Source organism: Cupressus sempervirens, chromosome 9 (genome assembly GCF_028749045.1).
Source record: "Cupressus sempervirens isolate cs-2001-9-10 chromosome 9, ASM2874904v1, whole genome shotgun sequence".
In the NCBI taxonomy this organism is placed as follows: domain Eukaryota; kingdom Viridiplantae; phylum Streptophyta; class Pinopsida; order Cupressales; family Cupressaceae; genus Cupressus; species Cupressus sempervirens.
The window spans coordinates 376,210,911-376,225,650 of record NC_143126.1 but is presented as its reverse complement, the minus strand read 5'-3'; positions in this window follow the sequence as shown (position 1 = coordinate 376,225,650).

The following is a 14,740-nucleotide window of genomic DNA, read 5'->3' as shown; positions in this document are numbered from 1 at the left end:
CTTAGGTCCTACGTTTCCTTTATTCAATCACTCAAAATATATTTTTTGTACCATAATAGTCTTATCTCAAAATTTGTACCTAATTTATGGGATCCAGGAGCTATTTTGGGACCCCAAGGGAATCTTGAAGGTTCTAGGCCCTAGTTAGTAGGGATTTAGTGCATCCCTACTCAATCAAGAATGCATTTCATCCCATTGATCCAATCAACAATATAATGTGTCCTTACTTAGTCCCTATTTTGGGTCTACGTCCCTATCCCATGTCTAGATTGATCTAAGGTGTTAAATTTAAGGTAATTTGATCAATGAGAGAAAGTCTATAATGATCCCTTTATAAACCCATCCATTTGCTCCATTTTCCATCTCATATTATATCTCATGCACATACTTAAGTTCTTAAGCACTCAATAATTACTCAAGCATCCAAGATATTCAAGAAAGTTATCCATTAAAGATCAAAGGTTCAAGCATTCAAGAAATTTAGAGAGTTTATTCAATATCTAGCATTCATCTCTTTAAGATCTACATTCATTCCTAAGGAAAATTTAAAGAACATTCATTAATTAAGGTTTTAATTTACTTTGATTTCCTTTTTTATGATTTTTGAAGTTGATTCAAGGCTATTGCATTTACATACTTAATTACATTCTAGATTCAAGAGCATACTCATAGATTTGCATTGCTTCATGTTAGATCTATCTCTAATACTTGCTAGCATTCTCTATTTTTTGTCTTAATTCAAGATTAATTTCTAAACTAGGGTTTTACTAAGGCACCCCCCCACCCACCAACAAAATAGAAACCCTTTAAAAAGATAGAGATTCAAATTCCCTTTTTGTCAATCTTCAAAGATCTAAAATTTATTTTGCATTCAAAGATGTTGAGCAGGACACACTGCATCCTTGATGTCTAAAGTCATCCCGGCTAAGAAAAGTAAACTCTTCCAAACAACCAAATAATTTATAGGTTTTAGAGATCTTTCCATTTTTAGTCCAAATTATGAGATTCAACACTTTTAGAGGTTATTTGATAGCCTATTTTCAAGTTTGTATCTTGCAAGGAATATCATCTTCCCTTTTCCTCTTCAATACACTTTATTTTAGTTTGAAATTGCATATCTACTTTCCTAAAACCCTCTTAAGTGTAGTTGGAGGGGAATAAGTCCAAGTAATTCACCCATTTTTATTAGATTACAAAATTACACCTCCTTTTGTGTTAATTGAATCTACTTTAGGAAGTGAATCTTGGTCTCCCTGCTTCATTAGGTGTGAGGGTGGTTGATTCCACTTCCCCCCTATACACTAGCCCAAGTAATATATGGATATTGGTAACTTAAATTTCTTAGGAGTCCTACATTTGTACCCTCACACCAACTTCTATAGAAGAATGGAGATAATCTAGGCACACCAAACTTGAACCATCTCCCTTAGGACACATGGCTACAATTTGGATGCATTGATATCATTTCTTACATTAAGTTTTGTTAGCACATTTCTTTATTTGTTTATTACTTGTTTAAATCTCTCCATGTTACCTTATTGACCACTTCTAGACTAGGATAGCCATGAGAAGCTACTCCAAATACCTACCCTACATCTCATTTCTCATCATACAATGAGTACCAAAAAGTAATGAAAATTCCCATCCCAACCCCCAAATAAATAATTATTCAATTGGCTTATACCCAAGAGTTTGGAACCTACAAGATCCTACCATAGGCATGCTTACGTGCACGTGGGTGGACACAACTAATGCCATGTAAAATAATGGATAAATAATATGAATGAGGCTAGATTTAATAAATGAAAAATTATAAGAAAATTATGAGAACACTTAAGAAAGAAGCTGAGAAGAAACCAAAAGGAAGCACAATAAGTCATACAATCCAAGTACAATAACACATCTCAATCAATGACTATGCTAAGATCACATATTCATATGGTAGTCTCATATAAGTAAATATGGGATATAAAAATCCCTAAATGATCTTGGATAAGGCACACACTTTCCCTTAATCCAAAATGGAACTCAAGATTATAGAAGTCAAATTCTAATAACATTGGGAAATGGTTCTAAACTCAACACTTTACCTTAATAACTTATGCAAAAACTATAGAACCTTAAATGTACAAACATGCTCATTGGTCAAATCACATAATGGATTATGAATATAAATTTACCAATATTAGGCACTTATGGTGAGAAATGGAACCTTGATTTGATGGTCACCCTAAGGGAGCTAGGGTTTTGACTCCTATCATAGAAACTTTGTAAAGTAAGTATGGCAATGGGGTAATGGGAATTTAGGTCATGGTTTGAAATTTTCAAATGGAGGTAAAAGGGTGACCTTGCATGTAAGGGTGGAAGACTATATGTCACTAAAATGGCATTTGAAATAGCCTGAGTTTGCAAGTTTTGAGAAGGATAGTGGTTCAAGAAAGCAACAAGGTAAGGGGATGATGCATTCTCATAGTTTCAAGAAACAAATGAAGATGGGTGTGTTATATGGATCTGAATGGAAGTAGAAGGAAGGATATACTCAATAAAAAGGCTTGGAAGGACTTTTTGGAGGGGCAAACAAGCCTCAAACTCAGGTGTTTCCAACCAAAACATTGATGGTGTCGATGCCTAAGGCATGTACATTGGATTTGGATATAGATATGTAGGAGGATGTTAAATCAAAACTTAATGGTTTTTCAAATATAGGTCTTATTGGGATCTTTAGAGGTTTTTGTCTGAGTTTAGTTGACCTACATAGGTGGATTTTTTATTTTTGCGAACCTATTTTGGAAGGGTATGTGCAAATTTACCCTTCAACAAAAGGGTTTTTTATTATTGTTGTTTACAAAGAATAGGATAGGAAGAAAATTTTGTGTGATTTTCAATGGTTATGGAGAAAAAAATGCATTCTAGTTAAAATCATGGCATTCAAATTTTAACCTAAGTAATGAAATTTTTTATAAAGTTCCTATATGGGTAAGGCTACTAAACTTTCCAATGCACTTATGATTTGATTCATGCCTTGAAACTATAGGGGATGCTATTGGGGATTTTCTCATGGTGGATGAGGGATCCTCCAATCTACTCCACTCAACTTTTGCTCTTATCCTTGTAGAGATGCATATCACTAAAGGGCTTCCAGCCAAAATTAAGATTGATACTTCCAAGGGCATGCAGACAAAACCTTTAGATTATGAAGGCATCCCTTTTAGATGTAGACTATCTTTTCAAACTAGTCACCTTATTTTTGATTTCAAGAATGGGAAAAAGTGTATGCATGCCTCTTGGTGGATGGAGGAAACTTCCCAATACTATACAATGGAGAAGAAGGTGGAATAGAAAAAAAAAAATTCTCAAGTGGTGGTTGAGGCTCCACAACTATCTACTCCCAAGGAGAAAATTATGCCTCATACAAAAATTATAGATAACCCAATTAATAGGACAATTGATGATAGGATCCAAAGTAATTTTGTTGCCACTCTAGTTGGAAAAGATAGGAAGACCATGGTTGGGTCTCAAAATGTTAATTAGGGAGAATTTTTGGTTCATTCGCATGTTATCATGGGTGGTGAGAATTCTCTAGATCAAAATGATTGTGATTTGGAATGGCAAAATGATGATGCTCATTTTGAAGATGGATGGTGCATTATCAAAGAAAGGAAGAGTAAAATATCTAATAAGGTTTCTTTTGATATGACTCATTGCTCTCATAAAAAGAGAGGGAGCAAGAATTATACATTAGTTGATACAATGATGTAAGTGTTTCAAGTGGTTGGGGTGTGGGACATGGTATGCTCTTCACTTGGTTTAATGATTTTGGCTTTTGAGGATTGCTAGTATTTTTTAATATATAATTTGGGGTTTTTATTGGGGATTAATGGCTTGGGTCTTTTAGATATTTTAGGGGTGATGTAATTATCTCTTATGTATATTTTATTTTTAATAAAATTTTCTAATTACCAATATGGTTAGTTAGATGTCTAGAGTGTTGTCATTTATGGAAACATATATTCAGTATTTCAGTTATGTATTTAGAGTTAGAAAATTGTCTAAGCATTAAATAGTTTGTAGTAGTATAGAGATAGATGTAATGTGTACCAATGACACACTTTGAGTTAACTCATGTATAGTTGAGTATCAATAGATGACAACATGGTGATGATGCATGTCAATGTGCTGACCTATACGACACAAATTACAGTTGAACTACAAGTTCTAGTGTTTAACAAAACAAAACAAAGCATATAAAAATATTGAATTGTACAACTTAAGGAGTTATCTTAGTGACAAAATAATTACTAAGTCATGATGGGTTAACATCCTATATGTTTACCCTATGTCAATTTTACATTTATTCTAGCATGTGAAAGCACCTAAGGCCGACTAAGTAGAGTTTTATTATTTTGCAAGATATAAGTAAAGATCTTATCTTAAGAAAATGAGATGTAGTATACAAGTGATGAAAAATATTTTCAAGAAAGCTTATATGATATGTGAGCCTTATGTGATGTGAAATCTAATATATCATTAAAGAAAGTGTGAGATACAATAGTAAGATAGTATTGTATGCATACCTAGTCTTGTGGAGAACTTAATTGTATAATTGCATGTTAGGGTAGTGGGCTTCTTGCATACATTGTATGTGGTCTACCAACTCCTAATAGGGTTGAAGAAACTCCTAGCATGATTGAGGATTTTAACAAGGCATAATCCTCTAATGAGGACTTGAGACACTATATGTATTTCATAGACTCCTAACAGAGTCAATATCCTTAACATGATTCTTTTGTTTAGTGGATCATCTTGTGGGTATCATCCCCACTAGGGCTTTCCTTTGGTCAAAGTTTCCCTAGTTAACAAATGATGGTGTTATGAGTTCTCTTTTTGCATGATTATATTTAATATCTAGCATTATTGGTTTACTTTCATATGCAAGTTATAAAGTAATTAACAATATTGAGCTTTGGGTATAATTTTGTAGAATGTTGATTCACCCCCTCCCCACCCTAGTATTATCTATTTCTAACAATTGATATTAGAGCATAGTTACTCAGAAGAAGCTTAACATCTTGAGTAAGATCTCTATAGATATGGAACAATTAAAAAGAAACCTTGAAAAAGCTCTTGAATAAATTGACCTTCTTACAGAAGAAAAAAATAATGTGAAAGATAGGTATGAGGATAAAAAAGTCTACATTGGTAAACTGAAAGACAAGATAGATGATCTAAAATATATTAAGGAATAAAATGTGAAAATTAGTAACAATGATAAAGTAGGATTTCTCAAGAAAGAAAATGAGATTTTGAGACATGAGTTGAAAGTTGTTGAATGTAAGCTGAGTCTTAAGAAAGATGGTAGTAAGAATGAACCTGGTTTGAAATCTAAGAATGCAAACCTTAGATCCCAGTCAAGTCAAGTAACATCTGAGTTAGATTATATTAAGATTGAGCATGCAAAATTAGAAAAGTACAATACCATTATGAAAGGAGAATTGACACAAGGTAAGTAGAAGTTAGAGAAATTTTATTCTAGTAGTGAGAAAATTAATGAACAAATATTTAACTAGAGACTTTCATATGACAAGAAAAGTCTTGAATACTTTATTCGAGAGAAATCTACTAAGAAAAGTTGAAATTAAAAAAGAACTAGATCTAGTTTTTGAATCCCTAAAGAATTTGATCTAAGTAAGACTGAATCAAGCATTACTACTAAAGTATCTAAAGAGATTGAACTAGTTTATTTGTCTGTGAAACATGATGAGCCTAAGGAAATAGAAAAAGTTGATTAACCTAAGCTAGATGAACCACCCAAGGAAGTTATACATGAATTAAGAGGTAGATGTTTCATATGAAATAAAGTTGGTCATATGAAAATAGATTGAATAGGTAATTATTTCAAACCTATTACTAATTTTTATTGTTATAATTGTCATGGTTATGGACATAAAATAGTAGATTGTAAGAAACCTAAGTCTAATAGTAATAATGAAAATAGTGGAATGTTTAGGAACACTAAATCTATAGGTAATGAAAGTGGAAGATCACAAAGTAGATCTAATGATGGAGAAAAAATTGTTGTGTTTTCACAATGCACACCCAATTTCTCCTAGAAATGGGGACCCCCTAGTCAATTTTTGTCTCCTAGACCCCTAGTCTGAGGCCTAGGTCATTTTGGGACTCTTCACAAGTCTGGGTTAAGCCTCCATCTCTAACTAGGAAAGTTAGGAGTGTTAGAATTGGAGATAAAAGTGGGATTTTAAGTATGTTTAGTGTAAAAGTGCTCATAAGTGCACATATGCACCTAGTCAAGGTGTGTAGGTGCAATTAGTGCACCAATGCACTCATCTCCCTCTAGAGATGTACATATGCATACTTGTGCATGTGTGCACCTCCAAAGGGTGTGCATGTGCAAGGGTGTGCACCTAAAAGGTGTGCACCTAGGGATCCAAGGTCTATATAAGGCCTAGAGCCTACCCCTTCTCTCCATTCTCCTCTATGTTTGATCAACTCTCACACCTTTGCACATCATCAACTCTTCTCCTACTTCTTGAAAATCACAAAACAATACATAAAAAAAGGTTATCACACCCAAGAAGGTGTGCACATGTGCACCTCCTACAGGTGTGCATGTGTGCACCTTCAATCACCTTTGTTCATCGATTAGAACCTTAAAAAAGAACCAAAAAACACTAACTCACAAAAAGGTGTGCATATGCGCAACTTTTGAACCAAAACTAAGCAAAGAGAAACCTAAGGAAAGGTGTGCATATGTGCACCTCCCCAAGGTGTGCACATGTACACCTCTACAAAGAAACTTAAATACATAAGGGTGTGAACATGGTTACCCCATCAAGAAGTGCATGTGCACACCCTTTTTCCACTATGAACAAACATAAGGGACTAAGTTCCCCCTTCCCCCCTTTTTTTCAATTTTCTTGTGCATGTGTGTAGTTATGCACATGCACATGTATGCACCTCACCTAGGTGCATATGTGTGCAAGTGAAAAACTACGCCAAAATGGTCATAAAGGGACCATTTAAGTGCACCTGTGAGGATGTACTATGTGCACTATTTTGCATATCAAGGCTTATGGGAGGTACTTGGTTTTTCACTATTATGGGGAATTTTATGTTAGGTTTTGATCTCTTAGGGTATGTTTAGGTTCAATCTTAGCTTTCTAGACTAATGTTTTTCTTCTTGTGTAGATAAAATAGCATTTTCATCATCCTCATTGGTGTAAATAATTTCTCTCAAACCTATAGCTTTCAAATACCAACATACACCAAAGAAAAATCACTTTCAATATGGATATTCTAAAATTAGAGACACTAAGCTTGGACACATTACTAGAACACCTTCTTCACCATCTGCAATAAGCTAAAATAAAGATACACAATGGAGTCAACACTCATCCGATTAGGGTTAGTCAATGCAGCATCACATCCTACTTCTATTCAATCTTTAGAACTCATCATGGCTCCCGTCGAAAACCATGTCACTAAAGAAAAGGTTGTCAAGAGTGTCACAAGTGAGATAGTCTTTGATCTCTGACCTTGAAACATTGAGAAAGTGTTCCACTTTCCCAAAGTTGATCAATATGTACACATATCTTATGAAGGAGTAGAAAGATGGTATCCAAAAAATGAGAAGGAAGCCAAAGAGATAATCTAATCATTATTTTTTATTTATAGAACACCAGTTAGCCACAGAGTCAGCAAGGTAGACATGACTTGGGGATACATGAAGGATAGCATGGCATACACCATCATGCTTTTAAAAAGAGTCATGGGCCTATCGGCAGCTAGACATCTCAATATCTGGATGGTCCATTTCATAGAATCCATCTGAATGGCCAAGACACCAATTGACTAGGCCACAATACTAAGTGATAACCTAGATGAGCAGCTGGTAGCTATTAAGACCAACCCCAAATTCTACATGACATCATATTTGGTGTACTCATTAGCAACTAGAACAATCAACTACCTAGGAATTTACAAAAAAGGTAGCATACAAGATGCTAATTCATGGCCCTATGTGGTATATTCTTAGTTGGTGAAGAAGAAACTCTTAGATCATAACAAAGAACATAGGATATTAAATGGTAGCTTTATATGAATAATCATCCAATTCATAGAGGGTGATTATGCCAAATGGATATCAGTAGAGGTAGTAGATAGAATCATAGAGATCGACACCTATTACATTCATTTCAAAACATTCACATACCTCAGGGTCACAGGCACATAAGTACAATTATCTTGGACCTATTGTATAATTGTGAGAAAATCTATGATAGGCCTATCATAAATGCGAAAATTGGTAGGGATGAAAATGTGGACATCAACACTAGAGCTCACCACATAGTCCAATTGATGGGGGAATGTATCAAGAAGCCTTTCAAACTTGATCCAATTCTATAGGTTGTTCCTCTACAAGCCACAACATGGCCTATCAAAGGGAAAGGTGTAAAAGTTATAGTACCAACTTTCCTGGCTCTATCCCAGTGAGGTCAGAAATGGTTCATCAACATGAGCATGAAGTTGAGTATTTTGAAGTAGATAGAGGAGTGAAAAGGAAGAGAGGGGAAAAGGGTAAGAAAAAAAAAACTAAGGCCCAACCACTACAACAACCATAACAAAATCCTGAACAAGTGGAGCCTCAAGATGAGTTGAAAACTCAAATCCAAGAGACTGAGAAAGTTCCTTCACCAAGATAGGAATATAAGTAGAATAAGAAGAGGAAGAACAGAGGCTACCACCAATAGGTCAAGAGGAAGAAGCCTCCCCCTCAACTCCTAAAAAGGCCAAGATTGAGCCCATTGTAGGAGGGACATGTAGGAAAAGATTTTAACAAAAAGAGTACTCCTCCCTTGTGTAGGAGCACCCTGACCATGTCCCATGCAATTTTGAGTCATATGTAGCATGTTTTTGAGTCATATTGGATTAAGATAATAGTTATTCATTTGATGTTATTAAGTGTTCAATTTAAGGTTATGTTGATCAAGTTCATTTTGTAATGCCCCGCTTGAAGATCCTTGGAACAAGGATGAAATACAATCCAATATATTTTTTTTGAGCAGGTATGAGTGTACATGAAAACATCATACACAGATCGCATGGATCACAATGGAAGACTTAACCACCATCCAAGAAACCAATGAATCTCCAAACACCACTACCCAAACTAACATAAAGAATCTAAGATCTATCAAGGCCTAGAAAATTAACTAAATGCAATGGGTACTAGAATCACCAAAAATTGATCCCCAAAAACCAATGGAGATGCCCCATATTTTTTGTTCAAGGACCAATAGTAGACAAATTCTTGCATGAGGATGTGCAATATACCATGCAAGAACATGTGTTCTATGTGAGGATGTGCACCAAATGGTGCAAGAAGGTACTTGACTAAACAACCAAGACACCTAGAACTAGTGTTGGGTTTCACATGAGAAGGTGCCAAAGGCCATTCAAGGAAACCCAATACACCATGCAAGATCTTGCATTCTCACATGAGAAATCATGATTTCATGCAAGATCACAAGATAGCATGCTAGATTATAAATAGGTAATAGGCTAAGGATAAAAGTTCATCCTTACCAGGGAGTACCAAATCCATAATTTGATGTGTAACACTCGAACCCCCTACTGGCAGATGGAAACAACATCCAACTATCTAGAAAGTAAACATAATAGGGAAAGGAAAGTATAGAAGGAAACAGCATAATGTACTAAAACATCACAATAAACTGCAACAACATCATAGTAACTGAACAATTCAACCAAACTAAGTACACGGTTCCTCCCAACCATAATACCATCATAAGACAATTGTGGATCCTAGCCATCCCCCATGCATTAACATCCCAAGCTAGCAAATAGATCATTGGTACTAGCATAAAGGGTCATCACTACCAAAACGTGCTACATCATAAGCATAAGGAAATCTAACATGCTAGGAGTAAAGCATTAGATAATCCTACAAATATGAGTAACATAAACTATCATATGCTAATCATCATAATAAGGAAATGTGATAGTAAATAAAATCATCTAGCATGATATACAAGCATTCCAATGAAAGCATAAATCACAAGAAAGCCTACTCCTAAACTTGAAGAACCAAGTGAAAACATCTAGCAATGGTTGCACTAGGACAAAAGATTGTCTCTATACACTAGTCCCTAGCAATGATATAGGTAGCTATGCCTCGCAACTACATGGAACCTGTAGGCCCACTCATGTCATGTTGATGAAGATAATGATCCAACCACAAACACACACAAATCAAACATCCATGGGTAACACACATGCTAGATAGTATGATGATTGAAACCAAGAAATAGACAATGCATAAACCATAGGTCCTGGTTAGACACTCAATGGGCTACTAAGTAGGGGACAACATCATAGAGAGTCACTTGGAATCCAAAAGCCCAAGCTTGGACCATGCAAATTCAACTCCTAATAGAAGGCTCTAGTCAACCATATCTATTTATTATCTTAAGTTTCATTGCCACCTAGTATTTTATTTAGTTATCACTTAATTAAAACTTCCTTTGCCAACCCTCTAGGAATAATGATCACTAAGCTATGAGATAGAAGCTCTCTCCATATGCTACCCTACCCTACCCATGTTCATCCAATGATGAGTGCCTATAAACATGCAAATTCCCAACCCAACTCTAATGATCATAACTTCTAAAAGTACCATAGAAGATCAGAACTCACAAGTCACTCAACAAATGTGTTTGCATGTACTCATGTGTGGTGCACCACCATCACAAAGATCATAACACTGGATGAGAACAAAATGTAGAAAGTCACTCAACCAAAAATAGAATCTGGAGGATGAATGTGACACACATACCAATGCAACATAAAAGTACAATAAAGGTCTGACCAACATCCAAACAGATAATCTAGGTCAATGACTAGACTCATGCCAAGAAAACTCAAGAAAAAAGGGTGACACACAAAATGAGGTAAAAACCCCAAAGACTAGAAAACTTCAAAATTAAAACCCATTGGGCATTTGTGTACAAAAATCCCAAAAATCCAATAATATTTGGGTTCAAACACCGTATGTAAAAATGGCCAACATAACGGTGTAAAACCCCAAACACCCATCCCAAAAAGAAGAAAAATGTTCATACCCAGCCAACTAGGCAAAATTAGCAAATAGAAATAGAGGGGAAAACTAGTTCTCAACCTCTTAACAGACTGCTACTAGAAACAGAAACTGAAATGAAGTAGAAATAAGAAAATGGGAAGGCTACTACAAATGATATTGTCTCTTGTATCCCTCAGATCCTCCAACCGCACCATAATAATATGATCTCGGCCATTCCTTCTGATTCTGAAGTGAGAAGCTCTTTTTTCTCTTTTGACGGATATGTCGCCTAGACCTAATGGTTCTCCTACCTTATTTTTCCAAATGTACTAGCCTGTCATTATGAAGCATGTTGTTAAGGTAGTTTAGGAGTTCTTTGGAGCCAAATGCATCTTGAAGGAAATCAACTCCACTTTCTTAGTTCTTATTCCCAAAGTGCCAGGGGCTGAAACTCTAGATAAGTTCAGACCCATCAGCTTATGCAAATCATTTTATAAGATCATCTTGAAGGTGCTCACTTTGAGGCTACTTAAGCTCCTCCCCCTGATCATCTCTCAACAACAATCTGGTTTTGTCCCAGGTAGAAAGATTTTAGATTCGGTTATCATGGTGCATGAAGTGATTCACTTTATGGAATTTGGTAAGAGAGAAGGGATGTTACTCAAACTTGACATGTCTAAAGCTTACAACCGAGTGGATTGGTCCTTTTTGGAGTTGGTCTTGAAGGCTTTTGGCTTTGATGTCAAATCTTACAAGCTAATTTCCTAGTTGGTCACCACCCCCTCACTAGCTATTTTAGTGAATGGATCCCCCGCTGATTTCTTCAAACCTATTAGAGGCCTTCATCAGGTAGATCCTCTATTACCGATTCTCTTCATCATCCTGGCAGAATGTATTGGTAGACTCATGGAGAAGAAAAAGAAAGATGGGAGGATCAAAGGCTTTGAACCTTCTTCCAAATGCACTCCCTTCATGGATCAACAATTTTTTGTTGATACCATTATGGGAGGAGAGGCTTCGGTCAGGGAAGCCAAGGCTTTGAAAGACACTTTGGATACCTATTCCAGAGGGTTGGGGCAGCTTATAAATTGGGACAAAAGCTCTATTTTCTTTATCAACACTCCGAAGGGAAGATAGTAGAGAATCTCTAGAATCTTGGGTTGTCAGGTAGGGAAGCTTCCTTCTTCCTACCTTGGTCTTCCCTTGGGCATGACCCCTTCTAATTCCTTCTGGAATGACATCTTGGATAGATTCAGTAAGAAGATAGCTAGCTAGAAAGGAACCTCTCTCAGCCAAGCTGGAAAATGTCAACTGGTTAAATCCATCCTCCAAAACCTACCTATATATGCCATGAGCCTTTTCACCATACCTGGAAAATATGCCGAGAGAATGGAGAAAATCCAAAGGGATTTTTTATGGATGGGAACTAATAGGGATAAAAGGTACCCCCTTGTTGCTTGGGACAAATTTTATCTCCCTAAAAAGAATGGGGGTCTAGGGATTAGGAAGCTCACTCATATCAACAAAGCCCTCCTAGCAAAACAAATCTAGTGCATCTTTAGTAGCATGAGGGAATGGAGAGACACTGTGGTGAACAAGTATATAAAAAGGCCCTTTTTTCAATTCACTCTTTTCAATGAGGATTTACCCAGAGGCTTAGTTGTTTGGAATGGCTTCTTAAAAGCCAGGGATTTGGCTAACTCTAAGGTCTCCTAGAAGCTGGGAAATGGGGAGAACATTCTTTTTTGGTCGGACAGTTGGCTTTCTCAGGGCCCACTCATTAATAACCCCACCTATGGTGTTTGGGCTAATGATTGCATCAACCATTTTGGGCACAAAGTTAGTAACTACATGACTGATCAGGGATGGAAGGACCTTTCTATTCTCTTAGAGGAACTCAAACCAATTATGATCATGCTTAATTCCTTATCCCTCATCACCAACAAGGATGAACTGGTTTGGAGAGATAATGCTAATGGGCTCTATTTGGTTGCCTCTGGGTACTCTGCTTTATGGAGCACAAATGCATCCCCCCCTCGGTCGAGGGCTTGGATCCCAGGCCTAATGCCAAAAGTCAACATTTTTTTTTGGTTGGCACTTTAGGACAAAAATCTCACCTGGGAAAATCTCATTAAAAGAGGTCATATCATGCCCAGCAGATGTGTTTTATGCAAAGATGAGTCAAAGACAAGCAATCATTTGTTTGTTCTTTTCTCTTACTCCAGAAGAGTCTGGGACTTCCTCACCCAGGACCTTGACCATAGCTGGTGCATTCCTTCCAACCTCCTAGACTTCTTTTGCCAATGGCAAGGTATGTTCAATGGGACTACCTTGAAGGAAATTAGCTCCTGGCTCCTACCCCATTTTTTTTGGAGCATATGGAAGGAGAGAAACAACCAAATTTTCAGAGACATAAAGGAAAATATTTTGGTAAAAGACAAAATGAGAAAAAGATAGGAAGCCAAGTGGCACCTCCTCCTTGAAGGCTGGCACAAAGCCAACTTTGATGGAGCCTCCAAGGGCAACCCTGGATCCTCGAGTAGTGGAAGTGTGGTTAGAAATGAAAATGGAGATAGTATTGCAGCTTTCACTCTTCCATTGGGTTTCCAAACAAATCATTTTGCGGAAGCCAACGTCATGGGCAATGCAGTTAAGCTGGCTTTTCAAATTGGGGTCACCAATTTATGGCTGGAGGGGGACTTAAATAACATTATTAAGTGCATTAATAGAAATTCATATCCTTCTTGGATGATTTCAAATCTTATCAATGAGATGAGAGAGACACTTGCCAAATTCAAAAAATTACATGTCACCCATACTTTCTGAGAAGCGAACCCAATTGTCGACAGGTTGGCAAATATAGGGGTTGGCATAGACCAAAAAATGACATGGCTTCCTAGAAATTCTTTGCTAGTGGATGTCAAGTGTCTGATTGACTTGGAGAAAATCCAAGGAAGTATGGAGGATATCAAGATGTAATTATGAATATGAAAGGGTTAAGATATATGGGTACTTTTCATAATAGAAAAATGGGAATTTGTAAATGCAAATATCCTTCTATGATTAATTGCCATGCTTTGTGGGTTCTTCATTACATTCATTTCAGGGGCAACAATAGAGTTATTTGTCTCTGCTCCTTGCTTAATCTTGGCGGTCCTTTCCAATCTCACAGTGAAGAGCTTATGAGTAAGGCGAGTGTGCAGAGTGAGGAGATGGTGGGTGAGAGATGCAGAAACGAGCCAGAGGGGGACTTTGAGAAATGGAGAACCAGGCTAAAAGTTTGGGAAAAGTTGGAAGAGGGTGGGGTAACCAAGTATCCCATGAAGCTGCATGGTTATGATCAAGAGGTGACTAATAGTATGGTGGGGTCATGGAAAGAGGGTAGGGTTAAGGTGAATGGCATCAACTTCTAGATAAAAGAGGAGGTAATTGTGGCTATCACCGAGATCCCTATCGAGCGTTTCAAATTCTTCAGGGATAAGAAGCTCTTAGCCAATGCAATAAGGGATTTTGTGGAGAGTGAGAAGGAATTGAAGGCATTAAAAAAGCTTGACACCTACTATGTCCCCGACTCCATGAAGAAGCAGTGCAGATATGTGTTGAAAGCTGTTATTGAATATATCA